Source organism: Chenopodium album, chromosome 22 (assembly GCF_948465745.1).
Source record: "Chenopodium album chromosome 22, dcCheAlbu1.1, whole genome shotgun sequence".
NCBI classification, from domain to species: domain Eukaryota; kingdom Viridiplantae; phylum Streptophyta; class Magnoliopsida; order Caryophyllales; family Amaranthaceae; genus Chenopodium; species Chenopodium album.
In genome coordinates, this window is record NC_137855.1 from 27,683,622 (window position 1) to 27,691,864 (window position 8,243).

At 39.5% G+C, this 8,243-nt stretch overlaps 1 non-coding gene across 1 annotated transcript; it reads left to right on the forward strand.

The window, feature by feature from the left end:
* The first annotated feature begins 7,841 nt into the window (after positions 1-7,841).
* LOC145606394 (small nucleolar RNA R71) lies at positions 7,842-7,947 on the forward strand. The gene has a single exon (XR_014105283.1). It is a non-coding gene; the product is annotated as a small nucleolar RNA R71 (small nucleolar RNA).
* Positions 7,948-8,243: the final 296 nt, after the last annotated feature.

Consider the following 8,243-nt stretch of genomic DNA (forward strand, 5'->3'; position numbering starts at 1 on the left):
CCATCGCACATCATCATCAACGCTTCACTTCGAACCCATCTGGGTGCGGCCGCATTTAATGAACAAGCGCCCGCACCTGCTGAGGTACGAATGAAGGTGAAGCTGCGGAGGTGCTGCCGGAGGTTGCGAGGTGAGGGAGGTGTTTGCTGTAGCTGTGGTTAATTGAGGGAGGAAAGGTGGTTTGCGTGGTGGCAATTGTGGTGCGAATTGGAGGTGTAATTGCGGTGGGAGTTGCGCTGGTGGTTGTTGCGGTTGCTGGAGTTAATTGCGGCTGCTGGTGGTGTTTGTGGGGAGGTGCGTTGCTGTTGGGTGGAGAGGTGGTGTTGCGTGAAGTAGCTGCGAGAACAGGGGAAAGGCAGCAGCTAGCTGATTTGTGTTGCTGCAGTTGTGAAGTGCGGGAACAGGGGAGTGTTGGAGGAGTTTCTGGTTACTAAGCTCACCATCATCATCATCACCATGATGGTGATGAAGACCCAAGTGTGCAGTAGCTATTCTTGCGAGCACCTCAACTTGGACTTGGAACAAAACACCTACAAAACGCACATAAAAACCGAGAAATAAAATAAAGTAAAGTAAAACTAAAACTAACAAATAAAAGTAAAAGCAATAAAATGAAAATGAAAATAATAAAGGAAGGAAAAATAATAAAATGAAAATAAAATAAAGTAAAGGAAATGAAATAAAAATAAAATCAAATAAACTAAAATAAAATAAAACTAAATCTATAAAATCTAAAATAAAGAGAAAACAACAAAAATAACGAAAATAAAAGAAATAAAAGAGAAAATACTAGAAAACCATAGAAATGTAGAAAAGAGAGAGAAAGCATAAAACCGAACATTTATTGAGCAAGAAAACTATGAAAAGAGGATAAAAAGGACCTAAATGCTCATCAAATGTGTGCCATTTATGACACACATCGAATGCCCCCAAGCTTACCTTTTGCTCGTCCTCGAGCAAAACAAAACCAAGGGAGTAGAAATGACGAGCTTATTAAAACAAACTAAACAAGACTCAAGCTAAGAATATACACTAAGACTCACTGTCGTAGGAATCACGGTTGCTTTTAGCTATAACAAGCCCTTTAAACCCCAAAGTCGCCTATGAGGACGAGTGAGGTCTCGTAAGGGTATCCTAAGAGTTGACCCATAACTCTCCACCAAAAATCAATGAGGCAAACCATGAAAACAAAAGAAAAGAAAATGAAAATAAACCTTTGCGAAATGAACTCACATAAAGACTATAATGCAAATGAATGACAATCTTTCTCAAGTAGTTAAGGTATGCACTTTTCAAGATATCTAAGGTTGATTGAAACATAGGGTATGCTAGGCATAGGAACTAGTCATCACAATCCACGTTCATCCCAAACAATCTTACCGCGTTTTCCCCACTAGTCTCAAATCTCCCCTTAGTGAGTATCCCAATGATTCCTTGAAGGAACCGGAAAAAGAATTATTTTTAGGCTACTCGACAATCTCGACTATGCATCCTCTTTCCTTAGGCAATGACCCATGATGCCCTCCCCCGAATAGTGACTCAACTATCTAGGTCGAAAGGTCTTTCCCCAAGGTTGTAACGTAAGGCATAAAGGGTGAAGGTAGGCTAAAATTTAAAATTTGGTGGTTTTCCTAATAGTGAAGCAAAGATTGCACATTTCTTTACACCAAAACTAAGTTATCACCAAACAAAAACAACACCCCTAAGCTTACTTGAAGCTATATTTACAAAGAAATATATACAAAAAGCGTACACGCTTCTCCCCCAAGCTAAAATGAAGCATTGTCCTCAATGCTTAGAAGGAGAAAAGAATACATCAAAATACTTTTGAAATTTTCACTTTTTCAATTTTTTTGTTTTTTTATTTTTATACGAATTTGCAATGTCCTTGCCTTTCACTTAATTCGGACGGCTTTTTCTATATGCAACTTATTAGTCCATGCCTTTTATGAAGTAGGACGGCTTATTCACAAATATTTGCCATTATTCACAAAGAAAATCTTATCACAAATTTGCATTCATAAAAACTAAAACTTTAACTCATCCACCACAAACTCCATCTCAAATGATCATTATGCTTCACAAAAACCAAGAAAAGTAGAAAATGAAACAAAAGGTCAAATAACTAAAGATGTGGCTTGAAAAGAAGGGATAAGACTCAAATGGTTGCAAGAAGGCAAATGTAAACCCAAAAATAGGAAAATAACAAAATATAACAAAAATGAAAAATACCACCCCGAAAAATGTGCCTTTGTCCTTCCTAGATAGTTCGGTCTCGGGTTTGAGAATCATACATCAAGCTTTATTAGATAAGGTTTGCATAGTCAAGGATCCACGCCGCTCATACAAGGAATGTTGAAGGCTAGAAAAACAAGTAACCTCACAAGGTTGTGGCAAAAACTCACTAGTGGTGTCAAATTGACTATAGGGAGCAACTACCAACATGCCACAAACAAGTAGAATCCGGCTTCATGATCCTCCTAGTTCAAACCAACTACCCTAGCATACACCTATCCTAGACTCAACCGAACATAGCCTCAAACCGTGCATACCTTTACAACCTAGGAAGAAAATCATGCGAAAGACAAAGTCCAATGTACAAAGTCCAATTCAAAAGAAAAGTGAAAAATAAGGCCTCAAAATCATACCACAAAGAAAAATGAAAGAAAATAAAAGAAAGGGAAAATAAAAGAAAATAAAAGCAAAGTAATGGAACATAGAAAAGGAAAATAGGAGAAATAATATGAAATGGACTAGAAGGCAAGTTAAACACATAAGAATTCCAATCAACAAACAAGTGATCGATCGACATCATCGTCATCGATCCCAAACACATTACGTGTTAACAAGCATCCATCCTCGAACCATTCAACTTCCCCTAAACTAATCCTATTCTATGCAACCAAGAAAAATAAAGAGAAAAATAAGAAAGATCTCACTGGCTCCAAGCTTAGCAAAAATTAACGAAGCAAGTAGAAACCACCTCGTTGCATTCCATATCCAAAAGCTTCTTTAAGAAACCAAGTGAGAAAAGGAAAATAAAAGAAACTATAAACAAAGAAAATGGTTAGTAACTTCAAAACAAAAAAAAGAAAACAACAAATAAAAGGAAACTAAACTAAGCAAAAAGTATATACAATTAAGGGAAATAAAAGCTAAACTTATCAAAGAATAAAAAGAATAAAAGAAAAGAAACTAAGAAAGCAAGAAAGTGACTAAACTAACTAAAGAACTAAACTAAAAATTGAAGGATTTTGATGGAGAATGAGGAGGGATTGAGATGCGCACGAGTGAGGAGGGTTTGAGAGGGAGTGCGTGAGGTAGGAGATGAGGAATGAGGGGAATGAAAGAAAGAAGAAGGAAGAGGAATTAAAAGGAACACGGAGCAGGGATGTGCGGCCGCACAAGGCTGGTGTGCGCCCGCACACGCAGCATGTGCGCTCGCACTATGTGCGTGTGCGGCCGCACACTGCCTGGCTTCTCCCTTTCTTTGTTTTTTCTTTTCTTTGATACTTAATGCCTATTTGGGTGCGCACATGAATCATGATGGTGATGAGGAACACCATAGGCAGTAGCTAAAAACACTTTTAAAGAGCCCAAAGATAAAGATTCATGTGCTCACCACAAGAATTCACTAAGTATCAACTTTTTCCACCCTTGAAAACATGAATTTCCTATCTTACCTCTCTAAAATTCTTACCCCTTTTACCTCAAATTTCGATCGGAATCGAAAACATTCATGATAAGTGCCGCAAACACCTTCCATTCACCAAGCATTCTCGAAGAAATCCAATCCCGCAAAATTCATCCTAAAAATCCAAACAAGTAGAAAAGTGATAGAAAGGAAAAGGTAAATAAAGAAACTAAAACAAGAAAACTCAAAAAGTCAAAAAGAAGAGTTAGAATCTCCGGGTTGCCTCTCGGGAAGCGCTTGCTTAAGGTCCTAAGCTCGACCCTTCCTCCCAATCATGGAGGGTCAAAGAACACCACCTTCTTTAAGGTAGTAGAAAGAGCAAATTCCTCTTCAACTTCTAGCAACTTCTCGTTGTTGCTTGATGAGCTTTCATACAAAGACCTTTCAAATGCAAGCTTTTCTTTCCTCAACTTCTTTCTCTTTCTCTTTTTCTTAGAAGCTCGTGCTCTTTTCTTTGCCTTGTTTTTCTTTGTAAATGGTCCTTCACCATCTAAACTCATAGAAACATCACCTTCATCTTGAGGATGGAGTTCAAACCAATGAGGAATATCAACTTCCTCCTCGTCCATAAGCTTGGGAATCATCACTTTATCTTCACTAACCTTCTTGTAATCACAACTCAAAAGCACATCATCATAATTCTCAAGAAAATCGGTATGTGAAGAATCAATAGTGCATACATCATCAATAGGGCGAGGGGAATTAACACACATAATTCCTTTTACAAGGGACAAAGACTCATGTGTTGGTTTCAAATCAAAACTTTCCTCATTCTTACCAATTCTCAAGGTAATACGACCTCTCTTAACATCTATCAAGGCTCCCGAGGTGGCTAAGAAAGGCCTTCCTAAGATGATAGGGATATGGTCATCTTCCGCAATCTCAAGCACAATGAAATCAACGGGAATGGTGAACTCTCCTATCTTGAGAGGAACATCCTCAACTCTCCCCTTAGGAAACTTAATAGACCGATCGACCAATTGAAGGGTCATATTGGATGGAAGGAGTTCACCTAGCTTAAGTTTCTTAAAAACGGAATAAGGCATGATACTAACACTAGCACCAAGATCACAAAGAGCATTTTGGAACAATTTTCCTTTGATTTTGCAAGGTACGGAGAAATTTCCGGGATCCTTCAACTTTTGGGGTAGGTCGTTTTGAATAAAGGCACTAAAGCACTCCCCTAGATTCACCGGTTCCACCAAATTGCAATCTCTCTTACCGCTCAAAATTTCCTTAAGAAATTTAGCATAGTTTGGCATTTGTTCTACAACATCGGTAAAAGGAAGAGTAAGATGAAGTTGCTTAAGCATGTCGATGAATTTCCCAAATTGCTCATCCAATTTATGCCTATTGTGCTTTTGGGGGTAAGGAAGTCTAGGTTTGTAAACCTCATCTTGCTTTCGCTTTTCTCCTTAGGCTTATCATTGGAATCCTCACTCATCTTGCTAGGCTCTTCATTCTTATTCTCTTCACTCGAATCATTCTCCTTTTCACTCTCCTTACTCTTCTTAGGAACACTCTCTTTAAGGACCTTACCACTCCTAGTGGTCATAGCACACATCGGTTCCCTAGAATCAACTTCTTGTGAAGGTAAAGGAGATGGACTAGCACAATTCTAGTTGAACGATTTGGTTCTCAAGCATCTTTCCATGAGTAAATAGGACCTCAAACATTTTATTACAAGACAATGTGAATTCATTCAACATCTTAGATTGATCCATAATGAAATTTTCTAGCTTATTCAATTGGGATTGTTGAGTAAAGAAATCATCACCTTGGCTTTGAGTCTTTGGAATAATTTGGGGTGGGGTATCTCTTTGAACATTATTTTGAAAATTTCCCTACCTTGATTACTCCAATTACCCTTACCATGATTTTGGCCGGAATTTTGATTATGGTTACCATAACCTTGGTTATGATCCCCATATTCTTGGCCATAGCTTTGATCATTACAACAAAAGTTGTTATGGTTACCACAAAATTCTTGGGTCACATGGTTACCATTACCACTCTTTTGGTTGTAATTATCATAGCTCCCATTATTGTGATAATTCCTATTCCCAACAATCTTTTGAGCATTAAATCTAGGTCCAAAATCATTATTATCATCACAATTCACATGCACATTCTCATATCCATCATTTCTATCACAAGGAACATTGGAGCAATTAAAAGCATCATGATCATTCTTTCCACACACATTACTAGAAAACAGGCCATTTCCGACGGAAAAATTCCGTCGGAAAAACCCTGAAATCCGTCGGAAAACACGTTTCCGACGGAATTTCCGTCGGAACTGGTTGTCGGAAAAGGCTTTGTAGGAAAAAGCACCTTTTTCGTCGGAAATTCCGTCGGAAACACTTTTCCGACGGATTTCCGACGGAATTTTCCGTCGAAGGAGGTAATTCCGGTGCCGGAAAAATCCGTCGGAAATTTCCGACAGATTGAATTCCGTCGTGAATTTCCTACGGAATTTCCGTCAGAAAATGCTTTTAAAAAAACAAAAAAAAACGCACACCGCCACCCCGAACCACCGCCGCAAGCCGTCACCCCACACCACCTACCCCTACCTCACACAACCAGCCAAACCCTCACCAGACCCACATCCAACCCCATCCACCGTATCACCAGCCCACACCAGAACCCCTACCACCAGCCACCTAACCAGATCTACCACCCCACCACCCACTTAAATCACCACCGCCACAGCCACCTACCTAATCAGATCTACCCATCTACAACCACCACCGCCACAACCAACAACCTAACCAGATCTACCCATCTACAACCACCCCACCACCCACATAAATCACCACCGCCACCACCGAAAATCGTCACAAATCAGAAATTAACAAAAAAAAAGAAAAAAAAATTAAAATCCTAACCCAAGCCCCCAAACACGATCTCCAACAGCCACCACCCACCACCATAAATTGTAAAAAAAAATCCGATAAAACAACAAATAACATCAAAATTGAAAAAAACGAAATACATACCTTAATTAGACCACACATAACCTCGAAATTGGGTTTAAGAGGTCAAATTCGACCATAAAAACTCTAGATCTAGAGTTTTCATGGTCGAATTTGACCCAAAAACCTTTGTTTAACGCATGAAGAGAGAGAGTAAGGGTTACTGTTTCTTGGTCGAATGTTATTGTTGATGTTGATGCCGGCGATGGTGGTGTTGATGTTGGTGTTGTTCGTTGTTGATGTCGGTGGTTAGGAGAGATAGAGAAGGAGAACGAATTAATAGAGAAGGAGAACGAGTGAACGGGGAGGAGGAGAGAGAAGAGGAAAGATAAGGAGGAGAAGAGGAAAGCACGAAAGAGAAGGGGTAAGATAAGAGAAGAGGAAAGCAGGAGAGAGAAGGGGTAAGATAAGAGAAGAGGCGGAAAAGAGAGTGTTAGGGTTTCTAGGGGGAAAGAAGAAAGATAAGGAGGAGAAGAGGCGGAAAAGAGAGTGTTAGGGTTTTAGGGTTGATTTTTTTTTTTTTTTTTAAAAAAAAAAAAAAAAAATTCCGACGGACTAAAAATCCGTCGGAAAAAGTAATTTCCTACGGAAATATCCGTCGGAAAGCCCATATATTACGACGGATTTTTATTCCGTCGGAAATTTCCGACGGATTTTTAGAATTCGTCAGAAATATCCGACGGAATTAAAATCCGTCGAAAAATTCGATATTTCCGACGGAATATTGGGTCCGTCGGAAGCAGTCCGTCGGAATTCTGCTATTTTCTAGTAGTGACATATCACAAACCAAGCATTCTCTAATCATGAAACAAGAAGCAAAAAGAGGGTTAGAGTAGGAAGATGTACCTCCCCCCTTAAATAGGGAGGGAAGACTAGAAGCTTGTGAAGAACTCTCGAGCTTGTTCTTGAGAGAATTCAACTCCTTTCCTAACTCCGAGACCATTGTGGACAATTCGTTGATGACATAAGATTGATCGGTTGAGCAACTTGTGCTTGCCGATTCCCTCTCTACATCATGTCAATCCATGTAATTCCTTACCACATCATCTATTACTTCCACAACCTCTTCTTCCGTCTTGTTCATGATTGGCCCTCCGGCTCCGGCATCTAGGCTCGATCTACCTTGAAAGCTCAAACCACTATAGAAGATTTGGATCACTTGATATGTTGGAATTCCGTGATGAGGGCATTCCCTTTGGTAGTCCTTGTACCTCTCCCATGCTTCATAGAGATTCTCTCTAGGCAATTGCTTAAAACTTTGGATTAAGGATCTAGCCTCCGCCGTCTTCTTTGGTGGGTAGAAACGGGACAAGAAAGCTTTTGTGTCATCATCCCATGTCTTCAAGGAATTGGGCTTCACTTCTTTGTCTAGCCATTCCAAAGATCTTCCTATGAGATAGAAAGGGAACAACTTAAGGCGGATAAACTCTTGAGAAACTCCATTGACATTGATAGTGTTGCAATATTTTTCAAACTCCTTAAGATGGTTCAATGGGCTCTCATTCTTATCCCCACTATATTGTCTCCTCTCGATTAGGGTGATCATTGCCGGCCGAATTTCAAAGTCAATTTCC